Source organism: Pongo pygmaeus, chromosome 5, assembly GCF_028885625.2.
Source record: "Pongo pygmaeus isolate AG05252 chromosome 5, NHGRI_mPonPyg2-v2.0_pri, whole genome shotgun sequence".
NCBI lineage: Eukaryota > Metazoa > Chordata > Mammalia > Primates > Hominidae > Pongo > Pongo pygmaeus.
In genome coordinates this window covers 121,991,608-122,017,511 of record NC_072378.2, presented here as the reverse complement: position 1 = coordinate 122,017,511, position 25,904 = coordinate 121,991,608, and the positions used below count along the sequence as shown (strand labels likewise).

General features: G+C 38.2%; 1 long non-coding RNA gene across 1 annotated transcript in view; it reads right to left on the bottom strand.

Moving 5' to 3' along the window:
* Positions 1-25,904, bottom strand: part of LOC129038466 (uncharacterized) — a 198,671-nt gene that overhangs the window by 108,382 nt on the left and 64,385 nt on the right. The window lies entirely within an intron of this gene.

The window sequence follows — 25,904 nt, the reverse complement described above, 5'->3', positions numbered from 1 at the left end:
TTTTTAAAATGAAAAGGCAACTTCATGCTCTTCTCACTCTGTGTGCTTTGCTGTTAGTGTGATAAGGCATTTAAAGGTGCTTCTGGCATTTTTTTTTTTAATTTGTAAGGTAGTGTTAACTACATGGTTATTGGCTAGAAATCCTGAGTTATCAACTGCATATATCCATAGTTTTTAAAACGAACAAAACAACCAAGACAAACTCTTGATGCTCTTTGCTTGATGTTGAGGCTGTGGTAGAAGACGCCTCTGGGAGTGGCCGTAGCTCAGGCTGTGCACTATGAGGCTGGGCCTGTTGACTATGCACTGGGCATCCACTTAGCTTCAGGTTGTCTTGTTTCTGTATCTAATGACATAGCATTCTGCTACCATTCCTAGCTGTGAACAAAAGGTGGTCAGCTGGCTTGAGAAGTATTTACTTTTTGTTTTTGCTTTTTTTTCAGTTAAGTGTGGTAGTTTTTAAACCATTTGTTTTTAAACAAACTACAGAACTTTTCATTGTCAACAAAGCGAAGAGCCACTGCATCAATGAAAGTTCAAGAAACTTCTGTACTTAAACATGATCTCCAACATTCTGGTTTTTTTTTTTTTTGTATGTTTAGAATGCTGAAATATTTTTGAACTTAAATAAACAGCATTACATTTTAATAATACATTACACTAAAATTATTTGCAACATTTCTCTTACCTTTTTTTAAATGTGGATACTAGAAAATTTTAAATTACACATGTGGCTTATATTTAAGAAACTGGGATTAAGTTTCTACTGGACAGCACTGCTACAGAGCAAACAGAATTGGGACTGCTGTTGTTAGGCCCTCAGGTCTTATTTGGGATTTTTGTGGAGGGAGGATTCCTTGTTTTACGAATGGAGAGAACACAGCCCCATCCTTTTGAGTTCTTGACATTTCAACTAGGGTTTGAGTTTCTTTGTGAAAGCAGGAAATACCAGTTACATTCCATAATAAATGATGGAGACGTGGACTAACCCAAAAATGAACACAGAGTGAGCCTTTTGTTGGCTTGTGCAATGGTTAGAAACTGCATTGAGTCTTTTGATCAAACCAACTCTGTTTTCTTGCCAATATGAAAAGGAGAAAATCATTTAAACAGATTTCAAAAAAGGAATGTGGATATTGACCATCAAAATGAGCCTAGGAATACACCATATCATTGAGAGCTAGTCTGAACTTTTATCTAGGGATATGTCCTCTTTTATTTAGGTCTAAACTTCTATGCAGAATACTTTTCTCTGAAATTGAAGATTAATTTTCTGAAGCCTATGAATTCTAACATAGCATTAAATTATATATTTCTTCAAGAGTGTCTTCATTCATCATTTACATATATTTTGAGAGTCTGAGTAACATAACAGTAGATTTTAAGATGGAGTTTACATTATACAGTCCCATACTTTAAGGGCCTTAGCATTTTCATTTGTTTATTCAACAGATATTTATTGAGCACTTACTATGTGCCAGGCAGTCTGCCAGGCATTAGGGGTGCAATAGGAATCAAAAATAGAATAAGATCACTGATCTCCTACAAATTACAGCCTACTGTGGGAGGTAGACATTTATCAAATAATCACATGTGAGAGGTCTCAGAAGCAGGGGGCAGGGATAATTCAAAGCTCAAGTGGAAGGATGAATTGTAGACAAGAGGAAGTACGGCTCCTCCAAGTGTAACAGGAGAAGTGATTCCCCGAATCCAGTTGGCTGCAAAACAAGTCAATGTGTTTGATATGAAGTGTGTGAGAAGAGAGCAAAACTAGCTGGAATGCTTAGTATATTATTTTATAACTCATCATCTAGGCATGGCTAGTTACTCAAGGTAAGGTTTAATTTAATATAATGTCCAGGATTTAGAAATAGACTCATCTGTTAGTAAATTGCAGGTTTGGGGTGGCAGGACACATCAATAACAGTAGAAGAAAATACTTGGCAGTAGAGACAGGCTTGTCATCACCATCTAGGAAATCTATAATGTACAAAGACTGGGCTTCTGTACTGGCAGAAACCCTTCAGCAGGTCTAAGCAGCAAGGCAGGACAACATTGCAAAAACTCAAAACATGGGTCAAGATAGAATTCTAGTAATTGAGCATACAGAATGTGAGGACATGGGGAGTTGGAGAGGAGAGAGATAATGACACTCAAGATAAAAACTCAGGTTTAGGAGTATTCTTATCAGAAATATTCAGAAAAAAACCTTTATTTGGAAAACACTGTGGCAGTCCAGTGGCCAGGACTGGCCATAACCTGGGGTAGATTAGCAAGTGTAATCAGTACTGCAATACCATGAGCAGGATTAGCCTGTTAGGGAGCAAGGCTTACTCCCAAGTTCCCCAAGGATGTGGAACTTTAAATAGGTTTTGAAGGAGACTCGTGATTTAGAAATTTTGAGGTTGGTAAGAATGGTCAATGCCATGTGTAATAAATGCATTGTCACTTAAATTCTTATAACATTTGTAATATCTCATATATAAATATATTTGTAATATAAAACATACAATATAGGGTTTATATTTTTAATATACAAATCAAGATTGTAAAATATATACTTTATATTTTCTAAATACGTATTTTCTAAACCATATATATACACACATATATATATATACACCTACATAGCTTAATAAGTATTCAAATTTGAGGTAAAAATTACGCATAAAGGCATTTTAATAATTTTAAAATTATTCATCATTATTAGGGTAATTTTTGATAACACAGCTATCACTAGTTTAATGATACTCCTTTCTTAGCTATGATTTTACACACAAAAGACTTCTTCAGTAACGTGAAGTTCTTTAGGTAACTGGGGATGCTGTGAGGCACCCAAGAGTGGAGATTCATCCTGTTGCCCCATCCCATTTTCGACTCTCCCACCGCTCTCCACCCACCATGCATTAGCAAAGTACACTGGACCTTTGTCATAAGCCTCTTCACAGGGGTATGAAAGCCAGAGGGAGAGAGAAAGGATGAGGGGGAGAAGGATATATTAACCATGTCGCCTGCTTCTGTAAGCTTGATGCTTTATCTATCCTACATGCATATGCCAGATACATCAAATTCTGGACAACCTGATAATATGCCTGAGTCATCTTGCCTTAGCCTCCTGCCTCCTTTGTCCCCCCTCTTGTCAAAGGGGTTTCTCCTCCACAGTGGCACACTATTCAAATACAAATGAACCAATTCAGTCTATACTCTCAACCACCTCCCTTATCTCACACTCCAAGCCACTATACAACTGCTGAAATTCACCCCAGGGCTAGATGCCAGACAACTAGGGACAACCCCCATACCCCAGAACTTGCTAGAATTTTCAAGCTCTTCCATTCTAAGCGTGATTGCCTTGCCTTGCCCATTTTCCCCACAGAAACTATGGTGAAGGCTCATGGGCACCAGTTTTCCCCTCTTCCTCTGCTTTGGGACCAACCCTGGCGCTTCCCTATGCGGCCTCTGTGGCATGACTTGTACTCCTTCTCTTGGGATCTGACAGTATAATAAACTACCTTTTCAATGGCAGTTATCTCCTGGTCTGTTGGTTTTACTATGCCTTAATAGTAATAAAGCCAAAAGGAGATAGGAAGAGGGACAAGGGGCATGGTTAATGACTCATTCTAGTTACTTTAGTTGATAATCTGCATGTTTTTATCTGCTGTTGCACCTGAGCAGGGCAAGACAGTTGTCTCCCATCAAAGTCACAAAACAACAGATCCAAGAAGTTCAGAGGACACCAACCAGGATGAGCATAAAACTATTTATACTTTGATATATCACATTAAAGATGCAGGAAAACAAAGACATAAAGCAAAATCCTGAAATAGAAGGGAGTGAAGGACTAAGGAAAATTCTCAGGCATCTCTGTGGGTGGCACCTTTGAGATAGAAAAAACAGGTGAGAAAACCTTCCATGCTGAATTCAGCCCTACATTCTTTCTTATTTCTCTATAACCTTCTCCACAGAATCTGCCAGTACCCAGATCCAGGCTTTATTTGAGACCTGGATTCCTACATCAATGTTTTCCTTAAATCTGATGAATTCATTTTTTTCATTTTCTTCTTCTTATACAGCTTCAGTACTGCTCCATAACACTTTTTAAAATATTACTAGCTGGACACAGTGGTTCACGCCTATAATCCCAAAACTTTGGAAAGCTGAGGTGGGAGGACCACTTGAGCTCAGGAGTTCAAGACCAGCTTGGACAACAAAGGGAGACTCCATCTCTCCAAAAAAAAATTAAAATTAAAAATTAGCTATTGATGGTGGTGTGTTCCTGTAGTCCCAGCTACTCAGGAGGCTGAGGTGGGAGGATCGTTTGAAGACAGGAGTTCAAGGCTGCAGTGCTATGATTGGGCCACTGCACTCCAGCCTGGGTGACAGTGAGAACCTATCTCAAAAATAATAATAATAATAAAAATAAAAATAAAAATAATATCACTTCTAGGTTTTGTTTTTTCCTCTGTCACTGATTTTTTACTCCTTTGGGTACTAAAACATTTTTAAGTAATAAGGTAATGTGGTTTTCTTGCAGAAGACTAAGAAAGTTGAAACAAAGTCATCTATGATCCTATAGTCCAAAGTTATCCGCTGTTAGAAAGTGATGTTTTCCAGTGTATTTCTCTATCTAGACATGACCATACCTCTTCTGTCTCAAAGTGTAACACATGCCATTTTACACCTCTGAAATACTCTTTCTTCCCATTTTATGTGCTTTCAGCAACAGTACCTGAACATGGTGGTATGAACTAAAAAGAGCTATCACCTTGGCACATAATACAGGACACCCCTATGGCCTGGCATGTATATATAACAGCAAGAATACCTCAGTGATGGTACACACCCACTGTTCATCAATCTGCAGGCTCAGGCCTTAACATCAACACTGTGTGCCAGGGAACAGCAATGGCAGAAGGAGTCTAATTGGGCAGATAGTTTCCTTTCTGTTTAGTGTTGGAATCAGGACAAGTGTCACCCTTCTTAGGGTTCTTGGATTTTTCTTCTTCTTCTTCTTCTTCTTTTTTTTTTTTTGTTTGTTTGTTTTTCTTCTTTTTTTTTTGCCTAGTAGGGAAAGAGAAGTTGGGTCTTAAAGAAAGATATCATTTTATTTTGTTTTGTTTTGTTTTCTAAAAAGAGGTACAGGGGAGTAAATGATTGATTGGTGGAGGTAGAGTGGAGATGACTATATTATAACCATATTTGTGTCCTTAACTTTGAAACAAGTCATGCCGGTTCCTAGTCTGTGCATGCTCTTGTATCTGTAGGATGCATTTTTAAAAGCCAAATGACTATCCCATCAAAACCTAAGCCAAGTGCGACGTTGCCTAGCTTTGTCTTTAAAAACAAAACAGATTTTTCACTACTTTCTAATGCAAGCACTAGCTTAATAAACTAGCAAAAATTGGGAGACTTCCTTTCTTTCTTCAAATGCTTCTTAACTTCATTTATTCATCTGGGCTAAATTTTCTGTGATTTTTAGAATTACAAAAGAAAACACATAACCCTTCATTAAACAGACTCACCAAATAACACTTCAATTAAGAACAAAGCCAGTATTATGGTAAACAAGCCATGATATATAATATGCCTAATTAACTTCAGTAGATGCAATTATAAAAGATCTCTTTCATGACTCTGGTTGATAAATGAAATGGACGGTTTTCTATAAAGAGGCTACAAAAAAATAAATAAAGTTAAAAAATTTTAATAACTGTCATCGTGGAAGGAAAAACCACAAGACATTAGAACTCTTCAATAGAGCCTCTTGTTTTCTAGTGAATTTTCACAACTATATTGCCTTTTTTGTAAGCTGTCATAGTATAACTTATTTCACCCCTGAGGCTATCACACTAAAAAGGATACTTTTTTTCTCATGAAAAAGTACAACACAGCTAAGATTTTCATGGTGTACCTAGTTGTACACTAAAAAAAAAAAAAAAAAAAAAAATCATGTTCTTAATTATCTACAATTCTAGAAAGAAAAGCAACTACTGTGATTACTGAGGGAACAGAAAATCCTCTCCGTGTTCCTTCTAAACAACATTACATAAGATATAAAGAAGAAAACATCTATTTTATTTTCAAATAAGTATCAAAAGAGCTTGCCTGGTGGGTTTATAAAAGAGTTCAGTTGGGCTGAGAGTTGCTTAAGCTGGAAGTGCCACACTGCTAGGGAGGGAACAGAAAGAACAGCAGTCCTTTCAGAGGATTACAGGGCAGTGCTGTGAGCCTGAGAGGCTGCATTCAGCTACTGGCTGAAACAAAGGCAGAGCCAGAGCCACACTCTTAAGTGGAGTGAGAGTGAATAAAGAAAATGCCTGGCATTCAAAAGCTGCCTCTCAACTGGAATTCAGGATTGTCCTTTTTGGTTTCTAGGCATCAAGAAATCTACAAATGTTTGGAAAATATGTATACTTTTGAGGTGAGCTGAATATGGCTGGGACTTCTGCTTATCTGGTCTTCAATCTCTGATCTCCTCAATTAGAAGAGGAAAAACAAAACAGACAGAATGAAAAAGATTGCCAAGAGGGAAGTTTCCACTTAAAAATATATATATATATGTGGATTGTAATAGAGGTCAAAACTGAGCTTGAACCTCCAAAGTACTGGGGTAAGGCTGTGCACTGCGGCTCATGCCTGTAATCCCAGCACTTAGGGAGGCCAAGGCAGGAGGATTTCTTGAGACCAGGAGATCGAGACCAGCCTAGGCAATAAGTGAGACCTCATCTCTACAGAAAATTTAAAAATTATCGAGGTGTGGCTGCACTGGCCTGTAGTCCCAGATACTGAGGAGGCTAAGGCAGGATAACCTTTTGAGCCCAGCAAGTTAAGGCTACAGTGAGCTATGACTGCACCACTACACTCCAGCCTGGGTGACAGAGTGAGATTTTGTCTCCAAAAAAAAAAAAAAGAAAGAAAGAAAAAGAAAGAAACAAAGAAAAGAAACAATGGTAGGTGTGCTCCTGATTTTGTTCAGTGTTGCCCAATAACAATCCCTTGTTGAAGTCTTGCCCATGTCTACCTCTTACATAAGACTTTCCCAGGCATCTCAGCTCAAAGTGATCTAGATTCATAGCACTTATTGCTAGTATTACACATATGGCACCAAATACTTATGGCCTTGAATTTTCATTGGGATATGTTGGATTCAAATTGACTTTGAAATATTCTAAGGGAGAATTCCGGCAGAAAATTGTGAGCTTAAGTCTGTCACTCAGGAAGGGTGCAGTCTAGAGATATAGAGATATAAAGGTGAAAATCTTCAGAAAATAGGTGGTAACTGAAACCACAAGAAAGAACAGGCGTACCTAAATAAAGGTCTGTAAAATGAGGAAAGAAAGTTCTAAAAGAATTCTTAAGAACATCATTATTTAAGAAGTACATAGTAGAAAAATTAGTGAAAGATAATTGTAAGATGTCAGAAAGAATGGTTAAGAAGGAAGAAAGAATGGTTGCTTTATGCGGGCTTTTAGTTTCCCCAAAGAGCGAGGTATTGTATTGGTGATTTCTGTATTTTCCAGAACACCTATCATAATTTTATGCATGTAATGTGCCCTCAATATTTATTGAACAAGACGTGAGGAATAAATATATATAAATATTGTTCTTAGTTCTCTTTTGATTGTTCTTTTCTTAGCATCAACACCACCAGTACCACTCCTATTCCAGCGTATTTATCTCACCTTTCAGAAGATAATGGGTAACAGCAGGGGGCCTGTTAATGGAGGACTCTGACCTCCAGGGGGAGCTCAAGGAGAGTAGTACTGATGAGGGTCCAGACACATTCCTCTCTGGGTCATTGTAGCAGCAGATTGAGCTTTTGGTGAATTAGGAAGGGCTAAGAAGGTCCTGCTTCCACATAGCTCAATCTTTAGTTCTTTTGAAATCATACCTCTCTTTAAATGTCACATGACAGTAAGCGGATCTAGGCTTACGTCCCACGTGGAAAAACTTTCCTAACATGGACAACCTAAACAAAATGCCAGATAGGATGTATGGGTTAAAGTAATGGCCATAAAACTATATATAGCCACTGAAATGTTTGGCCCAAGGTGTGTGTGTATGTTCAATAATTTGAATAACTTTGGAGCAGGCATAAATGTACCACTCTGCCACAGCCCTAACACGTCTTTCATCTAATACCTGCCCCACTTCACAAATTTATTTCTTACTTTGTTGGTCTTTATAGGCATTTGAATTTGCAAATATTGTTTAAATTTATAAAAGTATATTTTTCCAGGTTACATTCTCCGAACTTTCATGGTTAAGATGTAAGTGTTCAATGTCTCCTAAATTCCTACATTCCTCACCAGAAAAACAACAAATTGAATTCCTTTCTCTGAAGACTTGTTTGATTCCACATAGGGGAGCTTGGCAGAACAGGCAGATGATTGTGTGCACAGGCCACAGAAATTGCTGCAGTCTGTCCTAACTCTTTTGCTTTGGGGTTCTTTAACTTCCCTTATTGTACCTACCTCAGCAGAGTTGAAATTATGGGAGGATCCCTTTTGAAGAGAATAAATCTGAATCCTTCTTTTGGTTGTGAATCACTATTGTCACCAAAAATTCAATAGAAAAGACAAATAAGAGCTGAAAACAAAGTATCCAGGACTACGTGTAGGTCCAACCTTGTTTTCCTTACACTTGAAAAGAAAATAAAGTGTACTGAAGTGAAAGCCCTTCTCCACAGTTCTATGATCAGATCCAAGGCAGGAGACTTCACATCTCGCACAAATGAGCGTTCCAAAGCAGGAGGGATTAGACAACCACCACGAAGCCGGCACACTGCCACTGGGCTGGATTTCCCAGGGTAGGAAAAAAAGCTCTTCTGCTATCCTAAAAGCACAAATATTTCAAGTCTCACCATGGGTAGCCAAGAAAATAGAGTAGAAAAGAGTCTTCCAAACCGTAAACCACCTATTTGTTTGAGGCATATTTTACAAGCTCAAGGAATCCACTGTTTAATCAATACAATCAGAAAAACAATTCATGAAATGTCTACCATATGTTGGGCTCTGCACCTGCACAGAGGTATAAGACAAGGACCCTGCCTTCAAAAGCAGATAGTCTAACACTGCTGGCAAATGTGGGTGGATTTCCTGTCTCCAGCCTGATCTACAGCAGTGTTTTGTTTTGAAATCCATTTACTTGAGAGCATTATGAACCAATTCATTGGTCGTAAGCACTACAGTAAGAATAACATATAATATTAGTTCCCAGGTATGAGACATTCCAGGCATATTTTATAAGGGTGATTTTCAGGGTCCCATGGCAAAGATTTTAAATGGATTTGATCAAAAGTCAAAAGGAGCCTTTTCACATGCTTTTGCTGAGGAACTTGGCATTGCGACTGTACCTAATTGAAAGGCTTTGTTGGCTGAAGTGTGCTGGCTTCACGCCGAATCACAGGACCCCTTGGAACAATTAGTAAGGCCATTAGTTTGCATGCCTAATCCCAAGTGACCTTGTATGAGTCTCCCTCTGTCTTGGGATTTGAAGGTCCCATGGTTCAGTCCCATGGGAGAGTGAGATGTTAATCCTGCTTTTTTCTCTCTCTCAACCTTACAGATTGCCACAGGCCACTGACTATCCTATAAACGGAGATTAAGTCTTTTTTTTTTTTTTTTAACTACTTGACGGTAAAGCCTACATGAGAACATGTTAAAATTACAGGTGTTATTAACTTTGAACATCAATCTCACTATAATTTTTACTTTTGGCCTTGATAATAACTCCTTCTCCCTTTTTATTTACTTTTTATTTTATTTTAATTTTTTGAGGCAGGATCTCATTATATTGCCCAGGCTGGACTTCAGTAGCTCAAACACAGCTCACTGCAGCCTTGACCTCCCAGGCTCAACTGATCCTCGTGCCTCAGCCTCCCATGTAGCTGGAACTGCAGGTGCATGCCACCATGCACAGCTAATCTTTTTATTGTTTTGTAGAGACAGAGTCTCACTCTGTTGCCCAGGCTAGTCTCAGACTCTTGGGCTAAGTGATCCTCCTGCCTCGGCCTCCCACAGTGCTGGGATTATCATAGTGTTGGGATTACAGGCATGAGCCATTATGACCAGTCTCCCTCCCTTTTTAAAAGAAGCTTTATTAAGACATGCCTCAACTATAGTTGGTCTAAATGTTATAAATTAATTTTAATTTTTCATTAATTATTTCCTCTCATTAAAGTCTTATTACATATTGGATTTGTACTTTTAGTGGCTACAGAGTGACTAACCAAGTGAAGTAACTAATTGTCTTAAATACACCTAGACTCAGAAAGTAACTTTATATTTTTGTCTTTAATAAAGCAAAAGCAGGCTGGGCACAGTGGCTCACATGTGTAATCCCAGCACTTTTGGAGTCCAAGGTGGGTGGATTGCTTGAGCCTCAGGAGTCTGAGACCCGCCTGGGGAACATGACAAAATTCCATCTCTACTAAAAATACATACATTAGCTGAGCATGGTGACACACATCTGTAATCCCAGCTACAAGGGAGACTGAGGCATCACTTGAACCCTGGAGGTTGCAGTGAGCTGAGATCATGCCACTGCACTCTAGCTTGGGTGACAGAGGGAGACTCCGTCTCAAAAAATACATACATAAATAAAAAATTAAAAAGTAAAAGCAAAACAGAGAAACAAACAAAAAGGCCCAATACAGAAGCCTTTAAAAGCAATTTTAAAAAGTTTTCTATAAGTAAAAGTAAATCCTGGGCCAATATAAATTATCTAAACCTCATTCCTCTATTGTTACAGACTGGCTTTGACAATTCCCTCTGGCCAAATTATTTCTGGTTCTATAGAAAATAGTTTTAGAAAATTAACTTAGAAGAAGCAGAGGAAACAGTTCTCTAAATAAAATAAATGTGTATGATTGTATAAGATAATTAGCAGATGCATTGTAGTAAAATTGTAGGTTCAAAGTGACAGGAGCTGACTTTAAAACAGGGTTCTCAAGGATCTCTTTGATGAGAAAATTCTCTCTCCCTGAAGCCTGATGGGGGTTAGAGAAGTTTGACTCACTATTGTCCTTCTGGGAACTGAATGGAGCCATGTGATAGTGACCACTGGCATAGAGATTCACTGCCATAAATTTCAGATATGGATATGAACTGTCATGAATTAGACCTGTTTAAAACTGTGAGGAAGGGGTCCCAATTTAAGATCAACTGGGAAGCATGGGTTTGAGAAGAAAAAAGTGAAAATTATGTCATGATTTTTCAAGTAGAATTAAAATTACTGGTTTCCATGAACACATGTCTTTCTTAAAAATATATTTAAACATTTATTTAACCTGAAACAAATGCAGAAATGGCAGGTACTTTATTTTCCTGCAACAAATAACCACAGTTTTCCCTGCAATATTCAAAACTCGTTATTTGTGCAATAGCTGGTAGACTTACTTCACTTAGAAGCCCCTTCACTCCCCAATCTGCTAATAGAACCCGATTTGTTACCCACTTTTTGCCCCACCTTCCCCCACCTGTAAAGGGCTAAGTTTGATCCAAATATGGGTCACGAAGACCTATACGTCATTAGAGAGACTTCATATTACTAGCTCCAAAGGCCTAGCTTTGTAGCCAAGTTTCTGTGGTCTACATGCATCCATCTTTGCTATTTGTAATACAAATTAAGTATTGTTCTTATTCTTCTTATTTTAGTGCCAAATTTTAAAAGATGTCTAAGTTTGGTAGAAAAAAATCAAATCAAAATCAGTAAAGAAAATCTAGCTTCTTTATTGAAATGGACATAGGAGAAACTAATTAAATGCTTATTGAATGTTAAAAAACGAAAAAGCTAAATAATACCATAAATGTTTTCTCCTTTTGGGTAATATAATCAGGAGTAGTAACATAAGAAAAGACTCTATAGAAGAATAACATTTGCTGATATTTGTTGTATATTATATCACGAGATGCTTGCAGATATGGTGAAAACTAGGACATTGTTCAAATAGCCAATTAATTTAATATGTAAAAGGATTTTCTGCTTTTAGTGTAATATTTTACACTTCTTCTTTTTTAAAAATTTCATAAACTACCTTTCCAAGAGTTGGAACATTACATCAGAAAAAATACATAAACTCTGGTGTATTACTTATTAACAAATAGATAGCCTAATAGTGAAAATTTTCCTTATAAAGATTGCGTGTTGAGTTTTTCATAGAAAGTCTAATATGTCTTTAGTCACAGATGTGTATTCCCTGTGGACAAAAAGCAGGCAACATGTTTCTGAGCACCTTTTATCGGTTCTGACACATCATTACTCTTGCTTCTTCAGAAGTACCAGAGGATGTGAATGAATGCGCCCCCTCACTATAATTAGTGTCCTTATCTAATAAAGGTACTAGGTTTCTCTATCTGGCCTCACAGCATATTTATTGAAGGAAAGGGTGCGGTACTGTCATCAAGTTGGTTTACAGATCACGGCCACCCTGTACTATTTTAGAGATTTCAATTCACTGATATTCAAGGTGACAAAAATGAAAACCATTGGTTTGGATTTTTAGTAACAACACACGAAAAGTGCTGTTAAGTACATAATAAACTATAAGAACCTCTGAATTGGTCAATTGTTTTTATGGGGCTATGAAAAGTAAACCAGAAAAAAAAATAGCAAATATACTCAGTTTTTGCAAAATCTAAATACATAAACTTTTAAAAAATATTTTCTTTTCTTTTGAGACAGGGTCTTGCCCTGTCACCCAGGTCGGACTGCAGTGGCACAATTATGGCTCACCACAGCTTTGAACCTCCAGGGTCAAGTAATACTCCCACATCAGCCTCCCAAGTAGCTGAGGCTACAGGCATGCACCATATGCCTGGAAAGTCTTTTAAAAAATTTATTGCAGAGACAAGGATCTCGCTATGCTGCCCAGGCTGGTCTTGAACTGCTGGCTTCAAGCAATCCTCCTGCTTCATCCTCTCAACGTGCTTGGATTACAGGCATGAACCACCATGACCAGCCACATAAACTTTTTGATAACCTACCTGAGGTAGGTCTATTTTCTTGTACCACACTCATAGAACTTTTAGTTTGGGACTTCCTGTTTCTGCATCATGGTTATTATTGTCACTCTTCCTCATGAAATTTCTTCCTAACTCTTTTACTCTTGTCACTGCTTTCAACTTTTCTGACTCATCTCAAATCCCATCCACAGACAGTGAACTAATGTTCCTAAAGCCCTCAAACTTGAACTTCTGGATGCTTGCTCTTACCGCAATGACAGCAACACGGTATTCAACAGATCCCCCTGCACCCACCCCAGCTTCTTCTCTGTAGAAGATCAGAAGATTTTATAGGAATACAGTAGTCACTAGCCACATGCGATTATGGAGCTCTAATCTGCATTATGATGTGTATACTATCTATTGTACATATGAGCAATATATGTGACTGATCTATATTGAGAATGTGGCTTAATTATATTGTATATGTTGAGTATATTACTATATGCTGTAAGTTGTAGGATGACTATAGTTAACAATAATATATTATGTAATTTCAAATCGCTAGAAGGAGGATATTGAATGCTCCCAACACAAAGAAATGAGGAAAGTTTTAGATGGATATACAAATTATCCTGACCTGATTACTATATAGTGCATGTATTAAAACATCACTATGTATCCCAGAAATATGTACAATTATTACATGTCAATTTTTAAAAAAGAATTTTTTGGAGTGATACAGCTGTTCTGTATCCTTCTTTTATGGATGATTACATGATTCTATACATATGTTAAATTTATAGAACTATATACCAGGATGGGCATGCTGACTCATGCCTGTAATCTCAGCACTTTGGGAGGCTGAGGTGGGAGGATTGTTTGAGCTCAGATCAAGGCCAGCCTCAGCAACATGGTGAAACCCTATCTCTACAAAAAATATAAAAATTAGCTAGGTGTAGTGGCACACGCCTGTAGTACCAGCCACTTGTGAGGCTGAGGTGGGAGGATTACTGAGCCTAGGGAGGTCAAGGCTTCAGTGAGCCTTGATCACTCCACTGCACTCCAGCCTGGGTGACACAGTGAGACCCTGTCTCAAAAAAATAAAAATAAAAAATAAAAAGAACAACAACAAAAAATGTTACTGTTTCAACTTAATGAAAAATTATTTTATTAATCAAGTTGATTAAAAAAACAAAACTTTAGGCCGGGCATGGTGGCTTATACCTGTAATCTCAGCACTTTGAGAGGCTGAGGCAGGCGGATCACAAGGTCAGGAGTTTGAGACCAGCCTGACCAACATGGTAAAACCCCATCTCTACTAAAAATACAAAAATTAGCCAGGCGTGGTGGCGTGTGCTTGTAATCCCAGCTACTCAAGAGGCTGAGGCAGGAGAATTGCTTAAATCCAGGAGACGGAGGTTGCAGTGAACCGAGATCACACCACTGCACTCCAGCCTGGGCAACAGAACGAGACTCTGTCTCAAAATAAATAAATAAATAAATAAAACTTCAAAAAGAAAAGTTATGACATGATGTATATACACCTGTACTAGATTTTGATTAGTATTCAAAAAGTAACATATCTCAATGATTTTAATATTAATTTTTAAATAATAATTACATGTTGAAATGAAAATATTTTCAATATATTGGCTATATTAATTATATTAATAAAGCTATTTTTACCTGTTTATTTTCATTTTTTAAAATGTGGCTACTAGGAAGTTTAAAATTAGCTATGTGACTCACATCATATTTCTATTGGACAGCACTGGATTCGAATATGAATCCCTGGATACTACATCCCTACAGTTTCAAATAATCCTTCCTGATTCTGAATCCTTTTAATATTTGCAGCTCATGTTTTCACTTGGACTTTTCGTCTCCACACAGTCGGCTACTTCTCATGTCCACATTGTAAGCTTTAGAGGCCTTCTTAACTTATATTTTTGTATTCAATAAGCATGTATTGAATGACTATTTGGTTCCAGGGAGTCTGTCAGAAACTGTAGGTAAACTGGAGGCTGGAGTATATTCTGGAAACTGCAGGTGCCTCCCTGTGACTAGAGATAAAGATGCAAGAAGGAAGGTGATAAGATACAATGTAGCCAAGGCAGAGGAACCCCATCAGGAAATGGCTTGTGTGAAACTATGGAGTTCAGCTTTTATCCTGAAGGCAGCAGGTTGTCATTGAGAAGCTTTAGATGAGACAGTGACATACTCAGGTTTACTTTCTCAGAAAAATCAGATTATAACACAGCAACAAAAGAATTAAATAGCTGTCACAACAATAAAAAAATTAAAAGCTTGAATGTAAGCAGTGGTAATAAGGATATCTAAATTTGGATTTAAAGGATGTACAGCATATAAAAGATATAGAACATGTTAACTCTTTAGATATGGAAAGTAAGAGAATGGAATGAGTCAAGGATAAGAACCTGCCTGAAAATTCTGGTTTGGAAAATTCAGAATGTGCAGATTGGGGAAACATACATTTCAAGTGTGATACACTAAATCTGGGCTTCTGAGAGGGCACACAGGTAGTCAAAGGATATAAAAGTAGGATAAGCAGAATGAAACTCTGGATCAGAGGTATAAATGGTATCAAAACTTAGGAGTTCAGAAAAATCAACTTGGGATAGAATGAAAACTGACAACACAAACTCTGGAGAACTTTTTTTTGTGAAATACTAAAAATAAAATACTTAAGGTTCTGTATCTAAATACATTTGTACAAGACAAAGTCCAGAGGGCTATATGTTAAAATGTTAGCAGTAGTGGCTTCTGAGGGTGGGGTTATGAAAAAAGTTTCTTTTATTTTTTGGCTTGGTATTATCTTCTAAATTATCTATAAGGCACATGTATTAGTTATGATACTTTCCATGTTTGAAGCCATGTGTCTTCAAACAATACAGAATGCATACAGCAGAAAGGTAACATTTTCCTTCAACTTCCTCCAATCCCACAACCATGTCAGAATCAATGTTCCAAGTTTAGCTTGTATCCTCCGTGCACTTTTCCACTGTATTGGCAGATACACAAAAGACAGATAAAGAAACATTTTTGTTCTTTTTGTGTTGTGTTTGGTTTTGCTTTATCCTAAATAGATCTGAGCACTCTCCTCTTCTTTATCTACATTCTCCAAATAGATGATTGCTTATGGTCCCATGATGCCAAATCTCTCTATACGGATGGTGACACCTAAATTTAGATGTTAAAGCCATGAATTTTACTGAGAGCTCTAGATTTATTCATACTTTTTACTTATTTGGTGTTTATACTTGGCTATGTACTAAGCACCTTAAATTAAATACATTCAAAACAGAATATTTGATGCCTGTTCTGTCTTGTGGCCACAAACCCCAAAAACCGTTCTTTCTCACCTCAGTAAGGGGTATTTATTTTTGTCCACCAATGCCAAGGCCAGAATTCAAGAAGTTGTTAATTCCTCAACTTCACAACTAATGCATCAGCACAAACTGTTGTCTCTACTACTCAAATATATCCTGTATCCATCCACTTTCTCCCATATGCACTGTCATCACCCTAGTTCAAATCATGTTCACTTGTCTGGATTACCTACAGTGGACAGTCTACATCTCTTCCACTAATTTCCCTTTAGAATCCATATTCCATGCATATAAGTGACTTGTAAAAATGTACATCTGTCATCTTACTCTTTGATTAAAAATATTCTATGGTTTCTCATTACTTTTAGAATAAAACCTAGACTCCCTACCACAGCCTGGAAATACTGCCATGGCCTAGGTCTCCATCTCCACCATTCTGAGCACATTGGCTCTCCCTCTGTTCCGAAAACACAGCAATTCACTGTGGCCAACAGACCTTTGCATTGCTACTCCATCTATCTGAAAAGCTCTTCCTCCAAATATAAGTCAGTGTGGCTCCTTCTCAAATTCAAGTCTAAGCTCCAATGTTACCTTCTCGGGGAGTTCTTCCCTGGCTCTAAAGTTCCTGCTTCGACCCGTTATTATACATGATTTTATTCACTTGAAGTTTTGTCACAAATCATTACTATCAGAAAATGGTCATTCATTTACTTGGGCCCAGAACCAGGCTTCAACCTACACTACAATTTATTAAAGGCAAAGAAAATGAAGTATTTTTTTCTTAGTCTATTAACTAACGTGGTCTTACTCATGAGCCTGTCCCCAACCACACCAGCTAGTAGAAAGGAAAAGTGAAAAAGAAATTCTATGTAGTATATTTCACTTTAAAACTTAATTCAATCCAAGGGTTTAAATCGTTTCTAGATTTGTTTGAAATAATTATTTCATCTTTTACATGTATCTTCTGAACTCCTTGCTTTCCTCAAGTTGGAAAAGGGGGAAGTATTTATGTGTCATCATAGCAATATGGAAAGGGAATTTCCTGGCCTCATGCTGGTTCTTGGGTAACTCAAGTATGTTTAATGAATGATTATTATAATCCCAGAATTGTTCTAAGTTGATTACATGCATTGCTTAATTTAATCATCACAACAACTCTGTCAGGTAAACACAGACAGTTCCTATCCTACAATAATTTATCTTAAAGCTTCTTGACTTTATGATGGTGTGAATGCAATACACATTCAGTAGAAATCCTACTTTGAGTACCCATAAAACCATTCTGTTCTTCACTTTCACTATAGTATTCAGTAAATTACATGGGATATTCAACACATTATAAAATAGGCTTTGTGTAAGATGAGTTTGCCCAACCATAGGCTAATGTCAGTGTTCTGAGCACATTTAATTAAGGTAGCCTGGGCTAAGCTATAATGTTCAGTGGGTTAGATATATTAAATGCACTTTTTTTTTTTTTTGAGACGGAGTCTCTCTGTTGCCCAGGCTGGAGTACAGTGGTGCCATCTTGGCTCACTGCAACCTCTGCCTTCAGGGTTCAAGTGATTCTCCCGCCTCAGCCTCCTGAGTAGCTGGGATTACAGGCATGCACCACCATGCCCAGCTAATTTTTGTATTTTCAGTAGAGATGGGGTTTCACTATGCTGGCCAAGCTAGTCTCGAACTCCTGACCTCAGGTGATCACGAACCTCGGCCTCCCAAAGTGCTGGGATTACAGGTGTGAGCCAACATGTGCAGCCTATTAAATGCACTTTTAGCTTATAATATTTTCAACTTACAATGGGTTTATTGGGCCATAATCCCATTATAAGTCTAAGAGCATTTGTACCTTTATTAAGATTTACAGGTGGAGAAACTGAGGCAGAGAGCGGCAATATGATTTATGCAAAGTTACTACAGAGACAAGAATTGTATTCAGGCAGACTGCTCCATAACCCATGTCTTTAACCACCATCCTGTGCTGCCTTGTTTGTGTACTTGGCTGGGATCCAGTGAGCTGTGGTTGGCTCAGTCTCACCCTTGGGCTTTCTGTTAGTGTCTGCTGCTGACATCTATATCTGATGAGCTTGTGGTTGAGTGTGCTTGGCTTGGCCAGGGACTGGGCTGTCAACTCAGCATTCACATTACACAGTACCTAAGGGAGTTTCAGGAGGAAAAACAGAACTCTGACTCAGTGTGTGTATGCCAATCCACCTACTTACCTGATGTGGGCCATTTCATTTTGTGTGGCCACTCTGTTCATGGGCTCCTCCCAGAGACCTAATGGGCGGCTGGGCCAAAACCCTTGTTGCCTTGATTTTCCTTAAAGTGTACATCCTTCATCAAAACCCCATGTCTGACTGTTTTCCTTCTCGTGATATCTTATGTTTTCTTTCTCTTTTTCTGCCCATAAGCCAGTGAAAGAAGGGAGTGCTCTGTCTGCCTGCTTTGTGACATAGACTTTCACTATGTCTATGTCCTCCTTCTTCCTGAAGAAGCATTTGTCAACACCTCCTTTCCATGCGCAACCCCAATAAAATCACTGTGATGAAACATGGTTTATGGGGGAGAGGGATACAAACACAGTAATTTAACATTTGTCAAATATTATCCATACCTCTCTTGTACGTCTTCCCCAGTAGAGCATAGGCTTAATACAGCAAAGACTTTGACTGACCTTGTCTATAGACCAATTTGCTGACTTCTAAATCTTAGCTGTTTACTTTTTGAAAACATGTAGTCTATCCATCATGGATACGACCCTAAGAAAAGCCTATGCAATGCTTAGAAAAGTAAAATACCTTATAAAGCATTTCATCCATCAGATGTCTATCCTACTGCCAGGCCAGGCAAAGCAGTAATTGTATTTGCATGTATCAGCAAAGAGCAGGGGTAACAGATGAAACTACTTGAAGTAATGAACTTACTTATAACTTTTTTTTTTTTGACAAAAACAGGCTCGAAAAACTGAAGTCATAAAGAGCAAGAAAGAATGAGGCATGCAGAAAAGATTGCCATAGAATCACTCTGTCTACTTAAATACTGAAAGGGCAAAGTCAGCATGACTACACATACACACATGTGCACCCACAGTCAATTACAGAAAAGTACCCTACTTACAGAGAAGATGGAATGAATTAGTGAGTAACCTTGAGGTGTACAATTATTTAAAAGAAGACAATTCAAAGTATGCTATCTAGTTATAACTTGCCCACTGTATTAATATCTTTAAGCTGCTGTGAAAAAAAAAAAAAAATTCACTGCAGCCTTGGTGTCTAAAAACAACAGAAAAGTATTCTGTCACAGTCCTGGAAGCCAGACGACCAAAATCAGATGTTGGCAAGGCGACCTTCTGTTCCTTGCATCTTCTAGCTTCTGGTGGCTGCTAGCATTCATTGGCATTCCATGGCTTGTGCCTGCATCCCTGCAATCTCTGCTGCTGTCTTTACATACTCTTCCCCATGTGTCAAATCTCCCTCTGCCTCTCTTTCTCTGTCTCTCTCTCTCTTTTTTTTATTTTTTAGATAGAATCTCACTCTTGCCCAGGCTAGAGTGCAGTGGCATGATCTCGGCTCACCACAACCTCTGCCTCCTGGGTTCAAAAGATTCTCTTGCCTCAGCCTCCAGAGTAGCTGGGATTACAGTGAAGCACCACCATGCCCAGCTAATTTTTGTATTTTTAGCAAAGATAAGGTTTCACCATGTTGGCCAGGCTGGCCTTGAACTCCTAACCTCAAGTGATCTACCTGTCTCAGCCTCCCAAAGTGCTAGGATTACAGGCATGAGCCAACATGCCCGGCCATGCCTCTGTCTTACAAGGAAAATTTGATGGCATTTACAGCTCACACAGATAATCCAGGATAATCTCTCCAGCCAAGGAAGGAGAGGACACAGATAGAGAGAAGAGAAATATCTAGTTCCCTCGCAATATATTGACCAGGCTCAAATGGACTGGCCTTTAGAATTTTCTCTATTTCCAGAGTCAAGGAAATCCCTGGCCTTCAATGTTTCAGCTCTCTCATAAATGTGCTTTACTCCTATCCCTTCCCTAAATTTCTCGAATTAAGTTCACTTTTCATCATTTTTGTGTTCATTTGCAATTCAATTCTTGGTGATTTGGGCCACTATAAGTTAATATTTAACAAAAACATGCAACAATATAAGTATCTGCCGTTTGAATTCAAAGGAGCCAAAAATACATATCCAAAGAGGGTGGAATCTGATTATCTCATTTTCATCTGTCCACCAATGGTGTCCTACTTCCAGTCTATATCTCACTATACCCCTCAAGTAAATTGATGATGGGTGAAAGGAAAAATAACTGTGTATACATGTGTGACTTTGCTATTGCAGATTTTGGAGAAAGTTTGGAATTGCTTTTGAAAAAGTAAAAATCACAAAACTCTTCAAATGAACACATGGTTTAATAATAAAGTTGAATTAATTATGTTGGCCTATTTGGATACTTTTTATCTTTATTTAATTTACATTAATCATGATACTGGTTTGATGATGGGATAGAGAAGGTCCCCAAATCCCCAAACAAGTCATTTGGCTTGCATCGTAGTTCCACAAGCCTCAAGAATAAATCCTCCATCTACATCAGTGCTCCAACCTTCACAATATGTGGCTTCCATCTTGCAATTGATGCCCAGCCCTTACCTTCCCACAACTGGGAAAGGAAAAGGGAGCAAGGGAACGATATCCTTTTAAGAGAAAAATCTAGAAGCACATACTATTTTTGTTCTAGAAGCCAGAACCAAGTCATATCAACACAACCAACCAGCTGAAAAAAAGCTACAAATGTACTCTTTATTTTGGATGGCCTTGTAAAAGGTAAGATTTCATTACCATGGATAAGAAGAAAATCATCTTTCCCACAATCCATTTTTTGCTTGCCTAAGTGTCATATAAGGAATATATTAAAGCCTCTCTAAGTCCCATTCAGCACCTGGCAACCTATGAAATGAAAGACAAATATGTTCCTCACCACCCTGCCCCTCTACCAATACACACACACTAAGTTTACAATGGTGGATTAAGACTAGGAGAACTGTAATAATATCTGTTTTAAATAGGAAAAAATGAGAAATGTCAGTCATCTGTCCACAGGGATTATCAAGGGCTGTTGGATATGAACTGCAAAGATTCCTTCCCCTAAAGTAAGTTTCTTATAGAGCCTGTCTGACTGTCACTGATTCTTACCTTGGTGAGAAGCTCTCCAGCACCCTGTTCTCTGTGAGGAGCTCTCCAATACCCTGTTTTCCATGACCTCATGGCTTTGGCCTCTGGGTACCTTTCAAGTCTATCTTTCATTCTCTCTGGACATGTTGAAAGTAGTATGTATGTTTGATGGCTGCCCAGCTTTGCAATCTGGCTTACAGAATTATCTGATTTAGGATTTGAATAATTAGAAGTCTTTGTAAGCATAACATGTGGATTCTTTGACAATATAAAGTCTTCCAAAGCTTAATAGGTTTCCATATTTTTGTTCTTACTCAGTTCTATTTGGGAATAACCATAGCCAAAGTTTTGGACATAATTTTAAAACATGAAATCACGCCTTCTTTTTATTTACTATTTTCTCTCTTCTGCACACCTCACTGCCCACCCCGGTCCCCACCCTCCCACTCACCACCCTCAACTTTCGTCACATAATGGATGCTACCTAGAGGCTGTTTAAAATACTTGCCTTGAATGAAGATGCACTTCCCTTAATTTAACCTTTGCCACTTGGCTGTTTTCCAATTTTTTAGAAAAATATAGAGGCTTGGGGGCTATAGCCTTATTGCCTGCTTATTAACACCGATTCAGTGCTACTCTGTATCATCGCTTCAGTTTAAGGTGCAGAAGCAGGTGTTTCGATCATGAGGCCCCAAACCATGGGAGGAAATCTTACCCCTTCAGGAGGGTGACAGTCCTGAAGAGTAGTCAGGAAGGCATTGTGAAGGAGTTGATATATTAATGAGTGAGCAAAAGTTAGATGAAGATATGAGGGAAGGATGACTCGGTCAGAGAAAACAGCAGGAACAAGGTCATCAAGGTAAGAGAAATAAAGTGTGAAAAGAAGCATTGGCAACAAACTCGGATGGGGAGGAAGACTGAAATGTAGAGGTGTCTAGTTAGTAGGAAATGTATATACTTGGTCAAGTAGGGCAATTTTATGGTTTGAATCGGATGGTAGCAAAATGGATTTTTGATGGTCCCCTTTGATAGTGGTGTGAGGCATGGGCTTCAGGAACAAACATTTTGAGACAGGGAGACGAGCTACGAGGTTACTATAGTAATTCAAGCAAGAAGCCATGAGAAAAGTATGTTGGGTCCAGCTTTCCCACTGGCCTTCAGAAGGTTCTCTGGAAAAAATTCAGCTTGCAAAAGGCAGATTAATAGGAGAAAAGGGATACAATTTATTTAACACATACACAGGGGAGCCTTTAGAATGAAGACCCAACTTTCCAAATGTGGTACATGAGCATATATACCATCTTGAGGTTATAGAAAGAATGGAGCTTGGACCCTGCCTGGTAAAACAGGTTATGGAAGGGGGGAAGAAGAGAAATTCTATTAAGGAACAATAAATAATTACTAGGGAAAAAGATCGGAGGGAGATCAGAAATTAACTTGTGAAAATAGTTCTCTTTGGAATTTAAATGTTCCTTGAAGACAGTCATTATCTTGAAAAAGGGTCTGTTCAGATGTAGTTAGATTTTTTTGGTCTTCTTTCCTATAATGGATAATAAGATAATGTGGGGAGGGGAACAAGAAGAAATGTTCTCCTTGATGGGTCCTATCTTTATGCAGATGGGGGAAAAGTCTCTTCCAACGCCTGTTGATCTCTAAGGTCTTTTAATTTAAAACACTCATTACCCTCAGGGAGCCATATTCTAGGAGGAGACCTTTTGATTTTCTTCAGGTGATATCAGGATCAAGAAATATTTTTAAAATAACATCTGCATGATTTGGTAGTAGTTCAGCAGTGAATGACGTAAGAGAAAGGGTTGTAGAGAAGGTCAGAGGAGAAGGAGCAGGGAAGGGAGACTGATTGAGGAGGTTGAGATGAAAGACTGAATTTCAGGCATAGATATTCAAAGGAGATAAATATGGTTTTTTCCCAGGAGAAGTCTATACGGGAGAAATCCATTGTAGAAGTCTTTAATAGGCCGTAGATAATACCCTGAAATAAAATGACATCTTTCAGATAAAGTATGTGAAAGAAAACAAACAAACAAAAAACAAACAAACAAACAAAAAAACAAGATCATCAAAAGTTTAGAAGACATTAAAAAAAGAAGCCCCTCATGAAACTAAGGGAAGTCAGAGAAGCAGGAGGAGAATGGAGTGGTGGTGTAAGAGGATTACTCTGAGGGGAAGGGAAAGAGCCCAGATTGCAATAGGTTAAACAGTGAATTTTACAATAGGTTTGAACACCTATACAAAGTTTAGGTTGATTCCAGTATTATAGGTTTCAAAGAAAAGCGGAGTGAATGTCCTATAAGAAGGTAGGAATATGAGAGAGTAAGAGAGACAAAATCTTAGAAGTTACTCCCAGAAGGGCTTGCTGTGGGTTTGGTGGGCATTTGTATCTCTGGAGGTTCTCCCTGGAGAATGGAGAACCTGAGGCTGCTACTTTCCCTCCCTCCCTCGCATCTGCCTTTACCTCCTGCTCTTACAGAGTGGTGTTCCCTGAGTTTCCATTCAATATACGAGTCCAAAATACTCAGTAGGGACAACCTGGAAATAGTTATTTTTGAGAATCAAAATATGAATCAATAGAATGCTACAAAATTTGTGTTAAAATTTTAAAAAGCCCTTCATTGAGAGTTGATCAGATAAGCAGCATGTTTGAACCAGCATTCCTAATAACCATTCCATAACTGTGATGTTTAAACCATTTTCTCACACTGGGTTGTTCTAAGCTTGGTCAAGTATAAGCTAGTAGTAACATAAATTTAAAGACAGATATAATAGGGAAAAGAGAGAGGGAGAGATTGAAAGAGGAGAGAATGGTAATGTTATGAAAATAAAAATTAATATTTGAGGTAAATTTGTAGCATCAGAAATATTCACCTGGGAAAGAAAGACTCTGAGTAGCTCTCTACAATTGCTTGTGTGGGCAAAAGTTTTAGAGATCATGCCAAGGCTTTTTGAAATCCATACCTAAATTTGGTCTTCTTCCTTACTCTCCTCTTAAAATTGCTTCATAAACAGCCTTTTAAAGTTTATGGCCCAGTGCGGGGGCTCACACATATAATCCCAGCACTTTGGGAGGTTGAGGTGGGAGAATCGATTGCTTGAGCCCACAAGTTTGAGACCAGCCTGGGAAACATATGGAGACCCTGTCTTTACAAAAAAAAAAAAAAAAATTATAATTATCTAGGTGCAGCGGTGAACTACTGTAGCTACTCAAGAGACTGAGGCAGGAGGATCCCTTGCACCCAGGAGTTAGAGACTGCAGTGAACCAAGTTCACACCACTGCACTACAGCCTGGACAAAAGTGTGAGACCCTGTCTCAAAAAAAAAAATCTATGAGGAGAGGAAGAGCAAATCAAAAGTATTTAGTAGATTATTGCATACAAGCAGTTTGTAAGAATGAATACGAAGACACCACAGAATTTCATTTCTCATTAGAAACACCTGTAGCTATATCTCACTTGCAGATTCTGACTAATTAAGGCTACAGGGGTGAGCTATTATCATAGTTACCTAAAGAAACCATAGTATCTATATTTTAAAGCAAAACCTACACTCTCAAATTTAGTACTTTTTCTGATTATCTGTAGTCCATTTACATTTCTCCCCTTGGGAAAATTTCTCAAGATACTATAAATAAATGAAGTACTTACATAATTTTGCATAGAGTGAAATATGTCACTGTTCCCTTTTATCAGTCTCTTTGCTTTAATCTTTTATCCTGATCATTAGTATAACATCAGTTCAAACTTCAGATCAATATGGAGAAATCTAGTTTCATTGTTCTCTCATTTTGTCTCTGTTCTCTTTGCCAAGAGACAACTTCTGTTCTATGTAAAGGCAGGAAAAGCACATAGCCACATTGATATGGTTTGGCTGTGTCCCACCCAACTCTCATCTTGAATTGTAGTTTCCATAATCACCAAGTGTCTTGGGAGGGACGTGATGGGAGGTAATTGAATCATGGGGGCAGTTACCCTCATGCTGTTCTCATGATAGTGAGTGAGTTCTCATGAGATCTGATAGTTTTATAAGGGGCTTTTCCCCTTTTGCTTGGCACTTCTTGCTGCGGCCATGTGAAGAAGGATGTGTTTGCTTCCCCTTCCACCGTGATTGTAAGTTTCCTGAGATCTCCCCAGCCATGCAGAAGTGTGAGTCAATTAAACCTCTTTCTTTTATAAATTACCCAGTGTGAGGTATGTTGTTATTAGCAGCATGAAAATAGACTAATACACACATATATAAGTAGCATTACGCACACACGTGCAGATGCACACACAAAATCCTCCTCCCCAATCCTCTTTCCACACACAAACACAAACACCAGACACCTACAGAAGGAAGCAAAAGCTTGAGACAAGTAAACTTCTGTGACAGATTTTCCAAACTGGACCCAAAATAGCCCCTCTGCACAAAAAA